The sequence below is a fragment of the Emys orbicularis genome, chromosome 15 (assembly GCF_028017835.1).
Source record: "Emys orbicularis isolate rEmyOrb1 chromosome 15, rEmyOrb1.hap1, whole genome shotgun sequence".
In the NCBI taxonomy this organism is placed as follows: domain Eukaryota; kingdom Metazoa; phylum Chordata; order Testudines; family Emydidae; genus Emys; species Emys orbicularis.
In genome coordinates this window covers 8,857,779-8,877,995 of record NC_088697.1, presented here as the reverse complement: position 1 = coordinate 8,877,995, position 20,217 = coordinate 8,857,779, and the positions used below count along the sequence as shown (strand labels likewise).

Here is a 20,217-nt window from a genome sequence, read left to right as displayed (position 1 = left end):
ATTTTGACTCTGTCTTTTCTTGCTTGGGACCCCAAAATGAGGGACTTGTGGTGGTTAAAGGTACTGCTACGCTTCTAGAAAACAGCCCACTGCTGCACACAAAGGGACCAAAGAATATGCCAAAGCCTGGGATTGAACCAGGGATCTCTAGATTTTCAGTCTAATGCTCTCCCAACTGAGCTACTTCAGCACCTGAAAGGCACTTTTTTGGCCCACTGCTTCTCTGTCTGGGATGTTTTTGTCAGCCATGGCACACAAAAAGGGCATCATTGTGAGTGCCCACGAAGGCAAGATGAATTTTTGCCTGCCTTGCTCAGCTTGACTTGCTTCCTCACCCCATTCCTGCCTTAGATCCTGGGTTACCTGGTGGCTGAAGGTGGTCCATTGTCTCAAGCGGTGCCAGAGCCTGACATAGTGCCCCTGGGCAGCCTTTACTCTGCACATGCCGGCCGTGCACATTTGCAAATACTTTAAAGCTCCTGTCAGTAAGTTCTGGAGACAGTTGCTCACCTTCAGAGGAAGCTCCCTAAAATTGGCCTGTCTCACCCAGTGGTACATTGACCTCTGTTCAGACTGAGCCGAAGTGGGGGGCTCGCTGCTGTGGCCGCCGCTGCTGTGAAGGCGGCCACTGTTGCGGATGAAGCCATCCTGCAAGCACCTTCAACCTAGCCACCCACTGAAAATCCTGTGGGATGTAAGGTGGGAGTAGAAGAACACTCGGGGGAGGGGCTTCCTAATCTCCTCCCCCTTCCGCCACCATCGGCCATCCCATACCCAGTGCTGCATCCAGTGGGGTAAAAAAAAATACGGCCATATCCGAAAAGTCGGTTGCATTCTTTGTGGTTGCCCCGCCATTCCCCTCGGACCTGACCTGACCTCCAGCTCAGCCACCCGCTGAAAATTGAAAAACAAAAAAGTAGAGCCATAAAAGTCTTCAAAGCCCATCAGGCCCGACCCCTCTTCTAATACAGCAGAAAAGCCACGCTTCCCCTGACTAGGTAGGGACATCCTATTGCCCCACAAGAAGTGGAAGGCCATCGTGTTTGGTCTCAGCAGCAGTCGTGGAGCAGGGGAAAATACATAGCTGAGGAAATTCCCCGTGGCCAAAAGATAGGTCTTGAGCATCACAACTTTGTAGGCTAATGACAAGGTCCAATTACGCCACTGGCTGAACCGTTCTTCACAGGCCAGCAACTGTTTCTCCCAGTTCGCTTTACCCACCCCATCCCCAACCGAACGCTAGAAGGCCCAGCTCCTCAACCTGCCCACTCTTGCAGCCCTCCTCTTCCGCCCTGACTGATAGGGAGGAGTATTAAGCCTCCCTCTGGCCCACCCTTCAGCATTCCTGGGGAACACCAATGCTGCCCTAGTGGCTTTGGGCCAGTAGGTCAACCAATAGGCCTGCCTCCTAGACCAGGCTGCAGCCCAGCTTCAGGACTGAGAGGAAATGCAGCTCGCATCCCTAGCTACAGGACTCCAGGCACGGCCAGCCTTCTGGATCAAACGTCCACTCTTGCGCTCAAGTCACAACAGCTAGCGGGCGAAAGACAAGCTCCCAAGTCATTTGAGAGAGGAAGATGAAGCTTTGGAAATCCCAGTATGGTTAGCTGGTAACCAAGGGACCCCAAGGTCCCACTGAGACTTGAACTTAGATTGCAGGATTCAAAGCTCTGCGTGATGGCCCTTACCCCATAGGGCAGGCAGGGAACAGCTTGTGTTCTGCTGACTTCCGGTGTGGAAGAGCCTGGGTGGACAATTTTTCCCTCCCTTGCTCAAGGCCTCTATGGCCTCTGGCCAGTCCTGTATTTACTCAACAAGTCGGCATGCAGCGGTTTGCTGTAGACCCAGAGGCCTTTCTTCCTCTAGACTGTGAGGCAAGTGAGTATGCAAGGAAGTTGCCCCTTTGGTCCCTGGCAGTAAATGGCCTTTCCTAGGAAATCCCAAGTCCTGAAAAGAAAAGAAGTAATGTCAGGGAGGGTACCGAAGAGATGCCTCTTGAGGGAAAACATCCCTTTTCCACCTGACCAGAGACTTGAACCCTGGGCCTTCAGATTAGAAGTCTGATGTGCTACCAACGGAACTAGCCAGGATCATCTAGGAAAGGGGCACGTTTGGTGCAGAAGAGAAACTAGTCAAGAAAAAGAAGGCAGGAAACAATACAGAAAACTTGCTACTCTTGCTGTCTTATCAGCCCTAGCCCCAGCCTGCTCCTCCATCCGCTTCCCTGAGACCTTCTTCTTCTTTCAGTTAAATATCGGATCCAGGAGAAAACATGGTTATATAAAGCAAAACAAAATCACAGAAAGAAATGCCATTGGAAATACAAAAAAAAAAAAAAAAAAGGAAAATTCAAACTCCATCACATTATGGTATCTGGGCCAATCCTTCACTGAGAGCACCTGCTAATGTCCCTATGTGCTTACGAGAAACCTAGAGGAACTGATACCAATGCCTGAACATGAAACACAATTGCTCCCACTTGCTGCAGTAAGACCCTTTCCCTGCCCTCAATCAGAGACCAGCAGGATGGAATCAAGGCCCATCCAGGTCCCAGAGACCAGCCCATGCCCACCTCCATTCTGCTGCTGACTCTCAGTGTTTTTCCACCACGGCCAGCCGTTTAAGGGCCACAGAAACCCGGTTAGCCACTATTATGGGGAACTGCCTTTGTCACTGAAGATGCTCCTCATGGCAGCTCTGCCAAAGGGGATACAATGCTATGGCATTAATTCAGCGCAGTGTATCCCATGATCCAGAGTCGGTTGCATTCTTTGTGGTTGCCCTTCCATTCCCCTAGGGCCTGACCTGCCCTCCAGCTCAGCCACCTACTGAAAATCGAAAAACACAAGAGTAGAGTGTAAAAGGCTTCAAAGCCCACTGTGCCCAACCCCCACATCTCGGTACTTAAAGGGCACCCGTGCCATTTGCAAATACTTTAAGGCTCTTGTCAGTAAGATATGGGGACAGTTGCACACCTTCAGAGGAACCTCCCTAAAATTGTCCTGTCTCACCCTGTGGTACTTTCTCCTCCATACGGACCGAGCCAAAGGGGAGTCTCACTGCTGTGGCCGACACTGCTGTAAGGTTGGCCACTGTTTCCGCTGAAATCAGTGAGGGCATTATTGGTGGACTTTGTGCTCGAAGGACTGTTTATCGCTATATTAGTGTGTATGGTCCCCAGTAAAGGTGTGAAAGGAAAGATCTCTGGAAGTAACTGGCTCCCTTCCTCTGGACCTCATGGTGTTTGGTGTTTTTTTGGGGGGGATTTTAATTGTGTCAGCCAGCCTGAGGACCGCTGGTCCTGTTTTCCCGACTATCAGAGGAAACTCTTTTATGATGAGCACTACCTGGCGCAGGTCTGTAGCGAGGTCGATTTAGAGGACGTGTTTCTCCGTAGTGGAACCAGCAGCAGGCGGGCAGTAGCCTCCTATTCCTCTGATCCAAGCTCATACCATCTGCAAATGGGGTACACCTTTCTGCAGGGACAGGCCAGGAGTCACATCGAGTGGCTTTTTGTGAAAGAGCATGTCGACAGCCCAGTGCAGGGTAGCACCAATGGACTGTTCCAATCATGCAGCACTCACCATGTGTCTCAATGTGGGCAATATCCTGGCCCATAGCAGAGGATATTGGAAGCTGAACAGCCACAGCTTGCAAGATAAATGGGGAGGGTGGTGAGGCCTGGCAGTGTTGGTAGAACGGGAAAGCATCAGAGGGTTCTATGTCAAGCAGGGGGATTGGTGGGAGTCAGTGAAGGAGGAATTGGTGCCTTTGTTCCAGCAGCCCGGCAAACACCTCAACATTAAAGAATATCAATGGTGCCAAGTCCTGCAGCAGCACCTGTGGGATTTCTACAAGACCATCCAGACAGGTGAGGTAGTCAACCTGTGACGGTGCGACTGTATCAAGCGACAGCTGGGCAAGTTCCAGGAGATGAGGCTGCAGTGGGCCCGATTTGAGTGGGACCACCGAGTGAAGGGAGGGGTGGCCTCCACGGACATTTTTGCAGCCTGCAGAGAACAGAGACAAAGCAGGAGGATGCAGAGACTCAGGGTGGGACCCGCGGATCCGGTAGTGCAGGCCCACAGTAGAATGCTGGCCATCATGGAGACCTATAATGGGGAGCTGTTCCAGGGCCGGGATATTGCTCAGCAGGTGCAGGAGCAGTTTCTCTCCTTATCTGGGGACTGCTGACAGCTGCTGTCAGGAGATGACCAGGCGAGTTTCCTGGAGCCCATGTAGGAACGTGAGGTGAGGGAAGCAATTTTGTCCTTGAGGACCGGCACATCTCCTGGCCCGGATGGCCTTCCCCCAGAGCTCTACTGGGAACTGCTGGAGCCTCTGACACCAGCGTTGATGAAAGTCTTCAACAGCTCCCTGCACCACTAAACACTGGGTCAATCGCAATACGATGCTATCCTGGTATTGCTGGCCAAGATGGGAGACCTGAATGACATCCAAAAGTGGAGGCCCATTGCTCTGATTAATACCGACTACAAGATCTTGGCCCAAATACTCGAGAGGAGGCTGGGAGAGGTAGCAGACCGACTGGTGCATTGTAGCCCATCAAATGCAGTGTGAGGACAGACAGTCACAGACTCCTTATGCAGCGTGCGGGAGGTCTGCGAATGTACATGCCAGAAGCAGTGGGAAGGTTACTTGTTGTGTCTGGATCAATCCAAGGCCTTTGACTGAGTCAACCTAAACTATTTCTGGCGAGTGCTCAAACACTATGGAGTTCCCTGGGGACTTTATCAGATGGCTGCAGGTGCTGTACTAACAGGCCTCAGTCTGCCTGTTGGTGAATAGTTGGCAGGACAACAAAATCCCTGTGCATGCAGGCATATGACAGGGCTGTCCCTTGAGCCCCTTGAGCTGGCCGTGGTGGGGAAAAAAGTGAGTCAGTAGCAGGGTGGAAGTGGGCATGAGCTGGGCTCTGGGACCAGGTTGGGCCTTGATTTCCTCTTGCTGGTCTTTGTTTCTAGGTAAGAAGGGGTTTTCAACTGGCAACAGTTGAGTTTTGTGTTCAGGGACTGTATCAGTTCCTCCAGGTTTCTCTTAAGCACACAGGGCCCTTAACGGGTACTCAGTACACAGGATTGGCCCGGTAAGTGTGCCTTACTAGCAATTGCATTATTCCTTTTTTCTGTATTTTTAATGGCACTTCTGTCTGTGATTTCATTTTGCTTTGTATAACGGTATTTTCTACCGGATCCGATATTTTAACTAACAACAAAGAAAAAAAGAAAAAAGACACAGGCTCTCATATCAAAGCAATTACTGCCAAGACAACCTCCTTGCCAACGCAATAGCCTTTTCATCAACTCCAGGCTGGTGATTTGATTCTTTCCAATTCTCCTCTGCAAAGAAGCCTTCTTTTTAACAAGCAATTACTTGAATTGCCAACACAGGTCTCTTCCGTTTCCGAGAAAGACATTGGAAATGATAGGTAGAGGAGACAAAAGACATACACTAAAGCACCACTGGGAGTTGAACCCAAGATTTTCTGTTTAACTAGACAGACGCCTTAGCCAGCTTGCCTACCTCTAGAAGTCCTTAGCAACTGCTCCACTTAATGCTCCAAGACAACACGTCCAAATTCCAAATCATTTCCTGCAAGACCTGCCGACGTCGAGCTGTCTGGCTCTCTATGCACAGAAAGCCACAGCTGAGGGGAGAAAGGGTTTCTAAGGCACTTTTTTCCTGCTAGCAGCCGTGATTGTATAGTGGTTAGTACACTGCATTGTGGTCGTAGCCAGTGGTGAGCTGGAGCCGGTTGTTAAATTTAGAAGCCCTTTTAGAACCGGTTGTCCGCAGGACAACCGGTTCTAAAAGGGCTTTTAAATTTAACAACCGGTAAAGCTCCGGCAGCTCCCCGCCCCTGGCCCCAGCTCACCTCTGCTCCGCCTCCTCCCCTGAATGCTCCGCACCGCTTCTCATCCCCCCCTGCTTCTCGCGAATCAGCTGTTCGCATGGGAAGCCTGGGAGGGCTGAGATGCAAGCCTGGCCCGGCTCCAGCCGTGCGGCGTGGCTGTAGCCCCGCCAGCCACCTCCAGGCAGCATGGTAAGGGGGCAGGGAGCAGAGAGAGGGTGTTGGATAGAGGGCAGGGGAGTTCAGGGGGGTGGATAGGGGTCGGGGCGGTCAGAGGGCAGGGAACAGGGGGATTGAATGGGGGCAAGGGTCCCGGGAGGGTGGTGAGGAAGGAGCAGGTGTTTGATGGGGCGGTGGGAGGCAGTCAGGGGCAGGGGTTCCAGGGGCAGTCAGGGGACAGAGAGAAGGGGTGGTTGGATGGGGCAGAGGTCCTGGGGGGCCATCAGGAATGAGAGGAGGGGTTGAATGGGGCAGTCAGGGGACAGGGAAGGGAGGTGGATGGGGCAAGGGTCCTGACTCCTGGGGGGGGCATCAAGGAACATGGGGGGTGGATGGGGCAGGAGTCCCAGGGGGTGGGCCACAACCCCCTTGTGGGGTGAAGAGGGAACTGGTTGTTAAGTTTTTGGCAGCTCATCACTGGTCGCAGCAACCTCAGTTTGACTCTGAGTAACAGTAACCTTTTCATCAGCTCCAGACTTGTCATTTGCCGTATTCCAAGACAGCCACAAGGAAGGCTCTCTCTGTCTTGAACAAGCATTTAAAGCGTTGCCCAGGAAGGTCTTTTCTGTTTAGAAGAAAGAGATACCAAAAAGGGAGCCTGACAGATAAAGTCAGCTCAGCAAGGAAAAACTGGCAGGCCAAGCCAGGAGCTCCTGGACAGGCTCTTCAGCCAGCTTTTCTGAAAGGTCCCTCTATAGAGGCCTTGCAAGAACCACTGTCGATGCTCACTGAGAAAGAGATGCCAAAGCAGAGTTCTCCACTGCCTGCAGACATGCAGCTATTAGGAGCTCTGTGCACAGAGAGGCCTCTGCTAGTGGGGAAAGGCTTTGGCAGAGTGTGACTCTGGACCTCAAAGTAGCACCCTGGACCCCCATATTCACAGCTGTGCTATGACTATGATATGCTTTGTACAAAGCATGATTTGTTAGGTATTGCTTAAAAAGTCTTGGTCCATTGAACATTATTCTCCTGTTGGATTGTATGTACTATCATTGTATGTGAAGTTACAAAGTATTGCTATCTGTTCGTTACTGAAATATGGGGTGAGTGAGAAAGGCACAAAGCTAGCTTTTCAGTATCGACAAAGGAGCAGCCGACATCAGGACCTATGAGACATGTTTTGGTGGCCCATCAAGAAGAATCCACTCTCCCAGAGACTTCTCAGCGAGGGCATGCTACACAGTGGGAGCTACCTAACCTCCATGTCACAGCAAGGGTTTTTCTAGCATCTGGAGACAAAATATAAATGAAGGTTGGTGACACCACCACCTGGTCTCTCACCTCCCCCATCTCAACACCTGGAATATTGTCCAGAAGAGAAAGACTTTGAATTGGGGAGATTAGTCCCAGGCTGAGAGGGAATTCAGCCTGAGTCAGAAGAAGTTGGGCAGCAGAGGCTCAGGGAAATTGAGGGGAACCCCATGAGTGTCCCAGTGTTGGCCAGGGTTTGTACAGCACCTAGCACAATAGGGGGTCCCGATCTCAGTCATGGTCTGTGCAGCACCTGGGAGCCCCCATCTCTGTTTCCTGATCACAGGCACTGGGAATGGATAGAAGAAAAACTTTAGTTCCTCAAAGGTTAATGCAGCCCTGTGCCAGTCCCTGCTGGGTGGCACTGCTGCTCTCATAAGGGATTGGCTTGGAAGGGCCCACTAATACCTGTCTCATATGGTCTAGTGGTCAGGATTCCTGATTTTCACCCAGGTGGTCTAGGTTCATCTCCCGATGTGGGAGCAGTGCAGAGCTTTCCCTCAGAGGGGAGGCAGGCCATGAAAGGAACCAGGAGGGATCCTGTCAGCAGGGGAGATGGACAGTGTTGTGAGGGGATACCAGAAGTGGGGGGAGATCAGGGAAGGATCCTAGCAGTGTGGGAAGTGGGCAGCATGGAGAGCACAGGCCTGGCATGGGGCCTGGGGAGAGCAAATGGGTCCTTCTAAGCTAGCCAATTGCAGGCTTGGAAGAATTACATATTTGTTGGTGAATGTCAATTTCTCTGTAAACACACAACACAATGACAAAATATTTCCATCGATAATAATAAAAATTGACAGATGGGCAAAGTAAGAAAGATACTGCTTGAGAACTTATCCTACTCCAATCCTATAGGGTTCCCTTATGCCTTAGGCGCCACCATGTGGGCATTTCATATCCCTCCTCATTTTCATACAGACACAATTTCCTTTGCACAGATCCGTGAACAACAAAATATTTCTGTCCCTCTTTTCTGAGCCAGGGCATTCCATTCCATTGAAACCTTGTCTCCTGCAATGGCAACTGTCAGACAGAGGGCACGTGGCCACTTTCCCCCCTGACAGTGAGATATTGGCTCTCCTCTTTCTTCATGCTGATGTTGTTATTCCATGAATCATCAAGGATGGAATAAAAATCTGAGTTTACTTCAGTGTGAGGAAAGAAAGGAGCCACCAACTCCCCGAAAAATCTCAGTGCCCCAGAGAAAACCTGCTATTGGAATCACAGAAGTGCTGAAAATATGTTGGGGAAAGGGACTGTCCCAATTCTCATGGCAGGGAAGGAACAATCTACAGCAACCTCATTAACCAGAAACACACTCCAATCATGCTGCAGCCAGAAGGGAAATGGGCAGGGACTCTCGCTGTTCAGCCCTGGCCACACTCACAGAGCTGCACTGCAGTCAGTGCGGTGTCTCACCATCCAAGGTGCCAAATGGAGCCAGTCTGGGCTTACTCTGAGGCAAGTCTCCATTCAAAATGCTGCAGTGGTGCAGCTGCACCGATGCTGCGGCAGCGCGTTAATGAAGATGCTCTAAGCGGATGGGAGAGAGCTGCCCCATCCGTGGAGTTCATCCACCTCCCTGAGAGGCGGTAGCTATGTCAGTGGGAGAAGCTATGGCGGTGGGTGTGCAAGCTGCGGTGTTTACCTGCATAGATAAAGTTTAATCAAACCCCATTTTCAAAACCACCCATGGTCTGGGAATGGAACAGGAGCTCTCTGAAGCAAGGTCTGTCCTTCAAGGTCCTTAAGATCACTGACTGCAACATAATATTGTCATGGGGATATAGCAGTGATAGAACGTTCAACAGCAGGTCAAGTGGTCCTTGCTTCAAATCCAAGTACCCCTTTAGAAGCCTTTTTCTTAAGTGAAAACATTTTCATATCCATTTCCAGTATGTTCATGAGTTCCATTAGATGGGGATACTTGGAATGAATTTAAACACTCAACATTTCCCTGTGTAAATGCATAAAAACCCAGCTAACCTGTTCATCAGCTGAAATCAGTTCCAATCCTCTAAGTGTCTAGTTTATGTTTTCATCAATTAAACAAAGGTATACCATGAATGCACATTTGCAGATCCCTGTTCTCCAGGGGCTATGCTGTGCAGAAGAAAAAGAACCATGTCCAGTTGGTGTTCAGGAATCTGATGAGCAAAGACACCTTGGTGAGGGAAAGGTCACCAGCATCTTGGCTCCTTCACATTCAGGCAACATCTGGGCCCCCAGGACAAGGCATGAGAAGAAGCCAGTGGTTTTGAGAAGGAAAATAGCCACCTAAAGCTGGCTAGAGCTGCCAGAATCCCTGGAAATGCCACCATCCTGTGTCCAGGAATAGTCGTTAGAAGGTGGTGTCTGCAGCAGGACCAAAAAATGCAGGGAAAAGCCCTCAAAAGGTCTAAGTTGCCAAGACCCAGATGATGGTCAAGATCCCACCTAAAATCAAGAAGGGAGAGAAAAAGGCTAAAGCCGCACCCAAAGCCAGGGCTAAGAAGATGGCACTGAGAAGGAAGTGAAGAGATTTCCATTGGGATGACTCCTGCTCCCCAAATGGCTCTTTAGGAATCACTATGGACTAGCCAGAGAGATCAAGGTCCCTCAGGACAAACAGCCCCATGGAAAGTACAGTGACCTGGGGCGGGGGGTGTCTCTTCCAGAGGGGAAGTGCTGTGTTTTGTGAAACACCTCCCAGGTGAGTGATGCACTGAGAAGGCAGCTGACCATAGTCCTACATGGGCTCATTCTCTTTGATCTGCTTCTGCTGTTATTTCAGAGCCAGCACTAGCAGGAGTGTGTCCCTGTGACCTCACCAGCTGTACAATAGGCTGTGTCTGCAACTCAGCTTTGATTACACAAGTTTTCAATTGATTCTTATTGTGATACTTTCCCAGTACTCTGCCTCATTCTAACATTCTGGTCCTTGATTGAATACGGGGAGGAATGGACTAGTGAGGTAAGTGCGTTACGTTGGTATGCGACTGAAAACAATACTGGAGTTTGGCAGGTGCCTGTTGCAAAAAGAAAATGGCAAAGCTGCTAACATCCACCATCTAATAGTGATGCTTTTCAAAGGTATAGATCAATGGGTTAATAAAACATCTTTGGTTCAATTAACAGACTGGGCTACTTTTGGGCTAATTTTTGAGAGACCAGAGGGCTTGTCTTCACTACCCGCCTGGATCGGCGGGTAAAAATCGATCTCTCGGGGATTGAATTATTGCATCTAGTTGGGACACGACAATCGATCCCCGAATCGACGCGCGTACTCCACCAGCCCAGGTAGGAGTAAGCGCCGTCGACGGGGGAGCCGTGGCGGTCGATTTGCCTCCGTCCTCACAGCGGGGTAAGTCGGATCGGATACGTCGAATTCAGCTACGCTATTCGTGTAGCTGAATTTGCGTATCTTAAATCGATCCCCCCCCCCCCCCCCCCGCAGTGTAGACCTAGCCTCTGGGTATTAATGCAGTAGAAATCCAGCAACAAATATCTCAAATGGGAAGTTTCTGCAGTCATGTTTATTTGGCTGATTTTTCCCAGCCTGTTTCTACAAACCCCATAATCCACCACCTCATTGCATTTTTCACTTCAGTGGTAAGTTTATTATCTTTTAGTGCTAGTTCTTGAGTTGAAACGATCCCACATCTACACACACATTGCTGGGGGTTGAAACAATTTCACTTTTCAGATGTGGGATTTAAACCCAAGCCTCCATCCAGAGACCAGAACACCCAAGTGAGGAGATAATAAAGTTCTATGCCTGGTGCTTTAGACCACTCCGGCCTTGGCTACACTTGCGAGTTACAGCACTGTAAAGCCGCCCCCGGTGCTGTAACTCACTCCCCGTCCACACTGGCAAGGCATTTGCAGCGCTGTATGTCCGTGGCTGCAGTGCTGCATGTACTCCACCTCCCCCAGAGGAATAGCGTGTATTGCGCCGCCCCTGCAGCGCTGCGGTGCCAGTGTGGCCACCCAATGCACTGTGACTGGCCTCCAGAAGTATTCGTCAGTATCCCACAATGCCTGTTCTAGCCACTCTGGTCATCAGTTCAAACTCTACTGCCCTGGCCTCAGGTAACCAACCATGTGACCCTCCCTTAAAATTCCCCAGGAATTTTAAAAATCCCCTTCCTGTTTGCTCAGCCAGGCGTGGCGTGGAGTTCTATCAGCGAATCTTTCCAGGTGACCATGCCTCCACACGCCAAGCGAGCCCCAGCATGGAGCAATGGCAAGTTGCTGGACCTCATCAGTGTTTGGGGGGAGGAAGCTGTCCAGTCCCAGCTGCGCTCCAGCCGTAGGAATTACGATACCTTCGGGAAGGTATCAAAGGACATGATGGAAAGGGGCCATGACCGGGACACCCTGCAGTGCAGGATTAAAGTGAAGGAGCTGCGGAGTGCCTACCGCAAAGCCAGCGATGAAAACAGCCGCTTGGGTGCTCCCCCCGCAACCTGCCGATTCTGCAAAGAGATGTATGCGATACTTGGGGTTAACCCCATCTCCACTCCAAGCACCAGCATGGACACTTCAGAGCCAGGGTGGGAGGAGGAAGAGGAAAATGGGAGTGAGGGTGGTGGGGCGGATGGAGACACCCCGGAATCCCTGGAGGCATTCAGCCAGGAGCTCTTCTCGAGCCAGGAGGAAGGTAGCCAGTCGCAGCGGCTGGCACTTGGTGGAGGACAAACAGAAGAGCAGGTTCCCGGTAAGCGGTTTTTTTTTGGGGAAGGAATTTTTTCAGTGCAGGCTCTTTGGGAGAGGAGGGTTAGGCATGCATGCCTAGATGCAGAATAGTGCATTGATGTGGTTTATCACATCGCGGTAATCGGCCTCGGTAATCTCTTCAAATGTCTCATCCAGAACGTGTGCAATGTGCTTGCACAGGTTTATTGGGAGAGCCACTGTGGTCCTTGTCCCAGCCAGGCTAACGTGTCCTCGCCACTGTGCTGCGAGGGATGGGGGGACCATTGCTGCACACAGGCAAGCGGCATATGGGCCACAGGAAGTTGCATTGCAGTAGAAGACCCTCCCTTGCTTCCCAGGTCACCCTCAGCAGCGAGATATCATCCAGGACGAACTCCTGTGGAAAATGTTGGGACAGTGTTCAGTGTAGGTGCCCCCTGCAGCTGTTGGCTCTCCCCAATGCACAGAAACCCAGAGGACAGTACAGCCGTGAAACAATCAGTCCCCCTTACTCACCATTTTGAGGCTCCCGTGGGTTATGTGTGCTCTGTTTGGGACGGGAAAATTATGCTATTGTGTAGACCCTGTGTGTGCCCTCCTTAAGTACGGGGGAAATCATTACTCTGTCTGCTATAAACAATGCTGCCTCTGATAAATGTTGCATTTTGCCTATACAGCTGCAACAACCTTGAGACCTCAGCCGTCCCTCTTATCGCCTGCTCAGAGACTGCAAAGACTCAGGAAGAGACCGCGAAAAAACAAAGAAGACATGCTGCAAGAAGTGATGCAGCAATCTATTAAAGAGAATGAAAAAGCACAGAGCAGGAGGAAGAGAGAAAGCAGGATCCGCCAGGAAAACGCAGCGCACCTGTGGCAAAGCACAGAGCAGCGGCAGCAAAGCACGGATCGGCTCATAAGCATCCTGGAGCGCCAAGCAGACGCTATCCAGGAGCTCGTAGCCACGCAGAAGGAGCAGTACCGCAAATGCAAATGCCCCCCCCCTACAGCCCTTGTCCCAAAACTCTTTCCCTTGTGCCCCACTGTTACCTCCAACCCACTTTCCCCAACTTCCGGGTTCTTCCACCAGCTGCCTCCAAAACCAGTATCTTCACCACCCAGCCCTGAAAACCACGACCCTTACCCTCTGCAATCAACCCCCATCACCATGCAGTATAGCTATCCTGAAGAGCAGTACTCACTGCACAGCACACCACACCAGACAGGACATACTCGAATCTGTGATTGTACCGTTCTCCACTCCACCCCCTTGCCCTTTCTGATTCCCAAGCAGTTGTGTTTCTTTTCAATAAATAAATTTTCTTTTCAATAAATGGATTTTTTGGCTTTGAAAACATTTTTTATTAATACATAAAGTAAAAGATTCCTTAGCCCAGGAAATAAACAGGCTCTGCAAGTCTGCTTAGCAAACACTGATTCCTAAAGATTGAAACTACTGCATTTCACTCCCATGCAGGGCACCAGATATCACTGCTGGTTTTCAGCCTCAAATTGCTCCCTCAAGGCATCCCTAGTCCTTGCAGCCCCGCGCTGGGTCCCTGTAATAGCCCTGCTTTCTGGCTGTGCAAATTCAGCCTCCAGGTGTTCAACCTCAGAGGTCCATGCCTGAGTGAAGCTTTCACCCTTCCCTTCACAAATGTTATGGAGGGTACAGCACGCGGATATAACCGCGGGGATGCTGTGTTCGGCCAAGTCCAGCTTCCCATACAGAGATCGCCAGCGGCCCTTTAAATGGCCAAAGGCACACTCCACAGTCATTTGGCACCGGCTCAGCCTGTAGTTGAACCGTTCCTTGCTGCTGTCAAGGCTCCCTGTGTAGGGTTTCATGAGCCATGGTATTAACGGGTAAGCGGGATCTTCAAGGATCACAATGGGCATTTCAACTTCCCCTACCGTGATCTTACGCTCTGGGAAAAAAGTCCCGGCCTGCAGCTTCCTGAACAGCCAAGTGTTCCGAAAGATGCGTGCGTCATGCACCTTTCCTGGCCAGCCTGTGTTAATGTCAATGAAACGCCCACGGTGATCCACAAGCGCCTGGAGAACCATAGAGAAATACCCCTTCCGATTAACGTACTCGGATGCTAGGTGGGGTGGTGCCAGAATAGGAATGTGCATCCCATCTATCGCCCCTCCACAGTTAGGGAAACCCATTTGTGCAAAGCCATCCACTATGTCCTGCACGTTACCCAGGGTAGGATGTGATTAATGGCCCTGCAAACTTGCATCAACATGATTCCAACGGTCGACTTTCCCACTCCAAACTGGTTTGCGACCAACCGGTAGCTGTCTGGAGTTGCCAGCTTCCAGATTGCAATAGCCACCCGCTTCTCCACTGGCAGGGCAGCTCTCAATCTTGTGTGCTTGAACCGCAGGGTGGGGGAGAGTCCCATGAAAGTGGCTTTTCTCATCCAGAAGTTCTGCAGCCACTGCTCATCATTCCAGACTTCCATGACGATGTGATCCCACCAGTCAGTGCTTGTTTCCCGAGCCCAAAAGCAGCGTTCCACGGTGCTAAGCATGTCCGTGAATGCCACAAGCAATTTTGTGTCATATGCGTTACGCGGCTCGATAGCATCGTCGGACTCCTCACTGTCACTGTCACTTTGGATCTTAAGGAATAGTTCGACAGCCAAACATGACGTGCTGGCGAGACTCGTCAGCATACGCCTCAGCAGTTCGGACTCCATTTTCTGCAGACAGATCGCGCTGCACAGAAACCATTGAAAGATGGCGCCAAAGGTGGACGGAAACAAAGGGATTTCTGGGATGCGAAGCGATGCATCACGGGGCATTGGGACAGGACCCAGAATGCCCCGCACCCACGCCCCCTTCCCACAACCCACGGCGCCAGAATGGGAAGAGGTGCTCTGTGGGATAGCTGCCCATAATGCACCGCTCCCAATGGCGCAGCAAATGCTGCAAATGTGGCCACAACAGTGCGCTGGGCAGCTGTCAGTGTGGACAGATTGCAGCGCTTTCCCTACTCAGCTGTACGAAGACAGGTTTAACTCACAGCGCTGTACAGCTGCAAGTGTAGCCAAGGCCTCAGATGCCACAAAAGAGTGCTTTTAATACTCCTTGTTTGCTTTAGTGTTATGAGCTGTTCGGGGAGGCCAAGATGCCATATTTCTTTCAAATTCTAGGGCCCTTCTACAGCATAGTTCGTTTTAATACACAATCTCCCTGAGTGAAATTTGCAGGTTTCCTGGAGTCCCTTGAGTGAGGTGTTGTAGTCTCACTGCTGACTTATTATGTGAAGAAAAGATGTACACCAGGACTGAGGCAGAATCTAGACATTCAGCTTTATGAGAAAGTAATTGTGAACCTCAAACTCCTGCACTGTGAACCATGTAGTCAAGCACCCACAATCTGTGCCAGCTTTTTTTTTAAAAGTAGCTCAGCACTCAGTGTGTTGAGTCCTTTTGAAAATGTGGCTCTAGAGGTGGGTGCCAGTGCCAGATCTTCTGAACATTCTGGCCGATATGTCTGGAAGTTCCAAGAAGCATCAGAACTTTGAGCAGTTGCTAAAAGCTGATGAGAAAACCTTCCTTCAGTTGAACTCAGGAGAAATTTTCTCCTTTAGTGAGAATCACAATGTTGTATCGTGATCGCAGTTTAGGTTTCCACATAATTTATTTTTGTTTTCTATGCAATGTGAAACAAACACACCTCTGGGGGCATTTGGACAGAGGGCTAGAAATAGATCTGCCACTAACCCACAATTAAGAGGCTAGTGATCCTTCTCTCCAGATGGTTAATTCCAAAGACTTGTATATAGACCTGCGTGAAAGGTTTTTTGGATGAATATTTTATTGACTAAATATTTTTTTTAATTTTGTTTCAGCAAGAAAACTGAAAAAATTCATGTGGGGTCTACGTGAATTATTATGATGATGGCGATTATTATTTTATTGGTTTGTCTAGCTAGCAAGCGAAACAACAAATGATTTGCACAGCTCTATTTATATAAACAGTCCACATTGGAACATGCCTAATTTCTGCTCTGAGGATCTAGAAAATTTTTATTTGTTCGATATGTGGTGATGAAAAGGTTCCTTGACTGGGAATTGAACGCAGGCCATAGCAATGAGAGTGCAAATTTTTGACCGAAAGACCACCAGGGAGATGACAGTTGATGACCGATGCTAGGCTTTTTCAGGCAACTTTCTCCAAAAAATTCATCTTGGGTTGACCAGAAATATTATTGTTATTATAATTTTGGTATGGCTAGGTAGCAAGCAAAATATTAAATTATTTGCACAGGTCTATTTGTATAAAAGGGTATTAAGCCGGGGGTTTAAGGTGCACAGTGGGCATATGCCCACATTTTGCTATTAGTTACTGGAGAAAGCTTTGATTTTCACACAGTCTCCAAACACCTTCCCGGCATCCTGAAATCTAAGCAGGAGTCTGAAGGAGCCACATACCTGCTCAAGGTACTTCTGATGTTCTGGAAGGGAGACAGAGAGGAAAAAAGCTCAGTCCACAGTGACGCTAATGAGCATGAATAGCCAATGATCTTTGTATGTAACTACTTAGTCAATTGTGAACCTTCCTATCATTATCCCTTTGAGATGATGATGTACACTTGACTTTATATCCCAGTGTGCCATGGACTTCTACAGGTTGCATTAGCCAATTCAGCCATTTGGCACTTGCAAATGGGTACCTCTGTATTGTGCCTGATTCTTATACAGCTATAAAAGGCTGGTAGATGCAGATACTTTCCTCTATTCTTAACCAGCACTAATACCAAGCCAGGCTAGGGCTGGGAAGAGAGAGAGAGAGCAGCAGGTTTCCCCTATTGTTTCCTGCTCTTTTTTTCTTGACCAGTTTCTCCTCTGCACCAACTTGCTTTCTTATTTTGTGAGCCTGGCTAGCTCAGTTGGCAGAGCATCAGACTTTTAATCTGAGGGTCCAGGGTTCAAGTCCCTGGTCAGGTGATGGACTATTTACCAAGATCTTAGATATCTCTTTTTTTAGAGTCCTCCTTGATGTTACTTTTTCTCTTCAGGATTTTGCCTTTGCTAAGAAGGGCCTTTTTGTGTGTGAGATTGAAGGGGCAAATTCCTGACATCCCCTCTGTCCTCGCAGGCTAGAGAAATAAAGGCCTCTGGGCATATAGCATGTTCCTCCCCTACACGCACACACAAACACAGAAAATATCCCTAAGGAATTAGAATCACCTGCTGCCTTCCCCTGTCCTGCTGGATCCACGAATGATGATGCTCTTCAGCCCGAACCCATGTCCCCTTTATTCCCAGTGCCCCTTAGTCCCAACCCACAGGCCCTCCTATGCACAGTGCTCCTCACTCCCAACCAGAGCCTACTCCTCTTCACCCTTCTCCTCTGTCCCAACCCACAGCCCCCTCCTATTCCCACTGCCCCTCAATCCCAACCCACAGCCCCCTCCTCCTCACGCTGTTCCTCAATCCCAACCCACAGCCCCCTCCTATTCTCAGTGCCCCTCAATCCCAACCCACAGCCCCCTTCTCCTCACGCTGTTCCTCAATCCTAACCCACAACCCCCTCCTATTCTCAGTGCCCCTCAATCCCAACCCACAGCCCACTCCTTTTTACAGTGCTCCTCAATCCCATCCCACGGCTCCCTCCTTTCCTCTGGCAGTGGGTGCTTCAGACCCCCTCAGGAAGTTTTTCTTGCAAGGTTTCGTGTATGAGTTTGCATGTGGATTTTACAGGATGTTGGAAATTCCTATCTTAAATATGTAAGCAGGGTTTGAATGAGCTCTCCCCTGACATCTAGGGATGAGTTGTGGAAGAGCACTTCTGGAGCTGATCTCCTTTGCATGGGCACACCCACCCTGTCTAGGTGCTCAGCATGATGGGATTGCTTGCTGAAATGATCACTTTTGGCTGGTGTTGGATTCCCCATCTCCTTGTTATTGGGGCAGGAGAAATAAAGCATTGTTATCCTTGTTGTGTGAATCGAGGGCAGCAGAACTGTGCTTGGCAGACCCTGATTGAGGGACTCACCCTCAATTCAATAGCACTTGCAAGGCAGGAGACATGGGTTCCAAAGCCCAATGGGCTGGGGCTTTGGTCTTAATACTAAAATTTAGATGTTAGAGCAACTTTTTGACCCTGTAGCACAAGCCTGAATCAACAGACCCAGGGTTTGAGAATAGTGACTTGGGTGTGTTTATGGTAGTATAGACATAATGTTAGGCTATGTCCACACTGAAATGAAACACCCAGGCTGGCCCATGACAGCTCAGGTTCCTGGGGCTTGGGCTGTGTGGTGGTAAATTTGTAGTGTAGACATCTTGGCTCAGGCTCAATACTGGGCTCTGAGACCCCACAAGGTTGGGAGGGAGTTTAGCAAGTGAAAAAGGTAAAATGGCAGTGGAGTATTATCCTGGACTCAATAGCATTTCTCTGTTGATCTGTCTGCTTTGGGGTAGGGACAATAACATGTCCTGCTGCATTTGTTATTTCAAAGGTTGGTTTAGGATTTTCATTCTCAGACACGGTGCACAAAGCAGGACTCAATCCAGGGTGTAAACTAAATGAGCTGCCCACAGATTCTGGCAGCCACAATGAGCCATTTGGTGTGAGAGCTCAGACCCACCCCTGTCTCAGAGGGAGGGGGTCATCTGTGAGGGTCTTGGAACACTGACCTATCAGCTCTTAACTCCCAAACTTTCAGTAATTCTATTATCAGTGCCTGTGAGTGTAATTTAACCCATAAAAACAGCCATACTGGGCTAGACCAAAGGTCCATCTAGCTCTGTATTTTGTCCTCTGACAGTAGCCAATAACATGTGCCCCAAGAGCCCATCAACAAGGGACCACTGGGAGTTGAACCCAGGATCTCCTGTTTACAGGACAGGTGCTTTAACCCACTAAACCACAGTGCCTTCTCATGGCTAAGGTATGGTGTCTGCCCACACCCTAACAAGCTTTGCTTGTGTTTGGCTTCTGCCAAGCAGAGGAGCAGGTGAAGTTTTCCTTGCAAGCTGTGTGTGTGTGAATCTTTGGCCAGGTCTGCACTACAGAGTTATTGCAGCATAATTATATTGCTCAGGTGTGTGAAAAACACATGATGCTCCCTCGGTCACCAGCTTTTGGCTGGTGTACACACTGCAATGCCACGTCTGGCGACAAAACTGCCCTGTTTTGGTGACAAAATAAAACCACCTCGATCAGAGGGCTAGAGATTTTTGCAGCAAACTTAAAGAAACAAAGTGACAGTGTAAACGCTGCTGGTCATTATAGCACCATAACTGTCCTCTGCCAGTATCCCACAATGCTCGCCATGAACTCACCTGCCCTGCATTCCTGCTACAGAAGCTGGGCCCCTCCCATTTCATCACTCCGGGAAGATCTGACAGCTGAGCCTGCTGCTCTGCTCCGGCAGCCAGGAGCAAATCACTGCCGTGGAATGCGGCTCCCCCGCACTGCGAACACAGAGCAGGCGGCGGGAGCTTCCTCATATTGGGGGGGGCATCAGAGTCCAAACTGTGGCGCCCCCATGACGCCCCTTCCCCAAGGCCCCTCATTCACTCCGCCCCTTATACCTGAAGCCCCAACCCCACACTGCCCCTTCTCCCTGAGACCCCACCCCACCCCTCCCCCCAAGGCCACACCCACAGAACGCTTCTTCCCCCCAAGACTCCACCTTGTGCCCCCCCCTCCGTTGTTCGTCTTTAGGGCAGGTAAAAAGTGGTGGGCCCATGGCCCTCTAAACCCCCTTGTTCCGGCACCCCTGACACAGAGCTAGGAAGGCAGCAGTGTCTGTGTGGGTGTATGTGTGAGAGAGAGACGGCTGTGCTGTGCTGAGCCAGTGAGGGAAGTGGGGGCTGATGTCGGGGCTGTCCCCCTCCCCCGACTCAGGACTGGTTGCTTCCCGCAGCTGTCTGAACTTAGAGACAGGGTGCCCACACACTCACTCTTCCGCAACACACACACTCCCCCAACACACACACTGTCTCTGCCCCCCCCCACACTCTCTGTCACACACTCTCTGCCCGCCATGCACACTGCAGTTGAAAAGCAGCTGGCAATCTAGTAGGATGCCCAAGGAACAATGGGATAGAGAAACCTGCATCATGTGATGCTGTACCAGCCCATGAGACATTGCAAATCCTTCCCAAAGCACCCTGTGGCCAGTTGCACAGTGGGATAGCTACCCACAGTGCACTGCTCTCTGTGGTGATCCA

The 20,217-nt window shown here is 50.1% G+C and overlaps 2 non-coding genes and 1 pseudogene across 2 annotated transcripts; 2 read left to right on the top strand and 1 right to left on the bottom strand.

Annotated features, from left to right (window-relative positions):
* Positions 1 to 20,217, top strand: part of LOC135889359 (zinc finger protein 850-like) — a 452,984-nt pseudogene that overhangs the window by 269,146 nt on the left and 163,621 nt on the right.
* TRNAF-GAA (transfer RNA phenylalanine (anticodon GAA)) lies at positions 118 to 190 on the bottom strand. The gene has a single exon. It is a non-coding gene; the product is annotated as a tRNA-Phe (tRNA).
* Positions 16,908 to 16,980, top strand: TRNAK-UUU (transfer RNA lysine (anticodon UUU)). Its single transcript has one exon. It is a non-coding gene; the product is annotated as a tRNA-Lys (tRNA).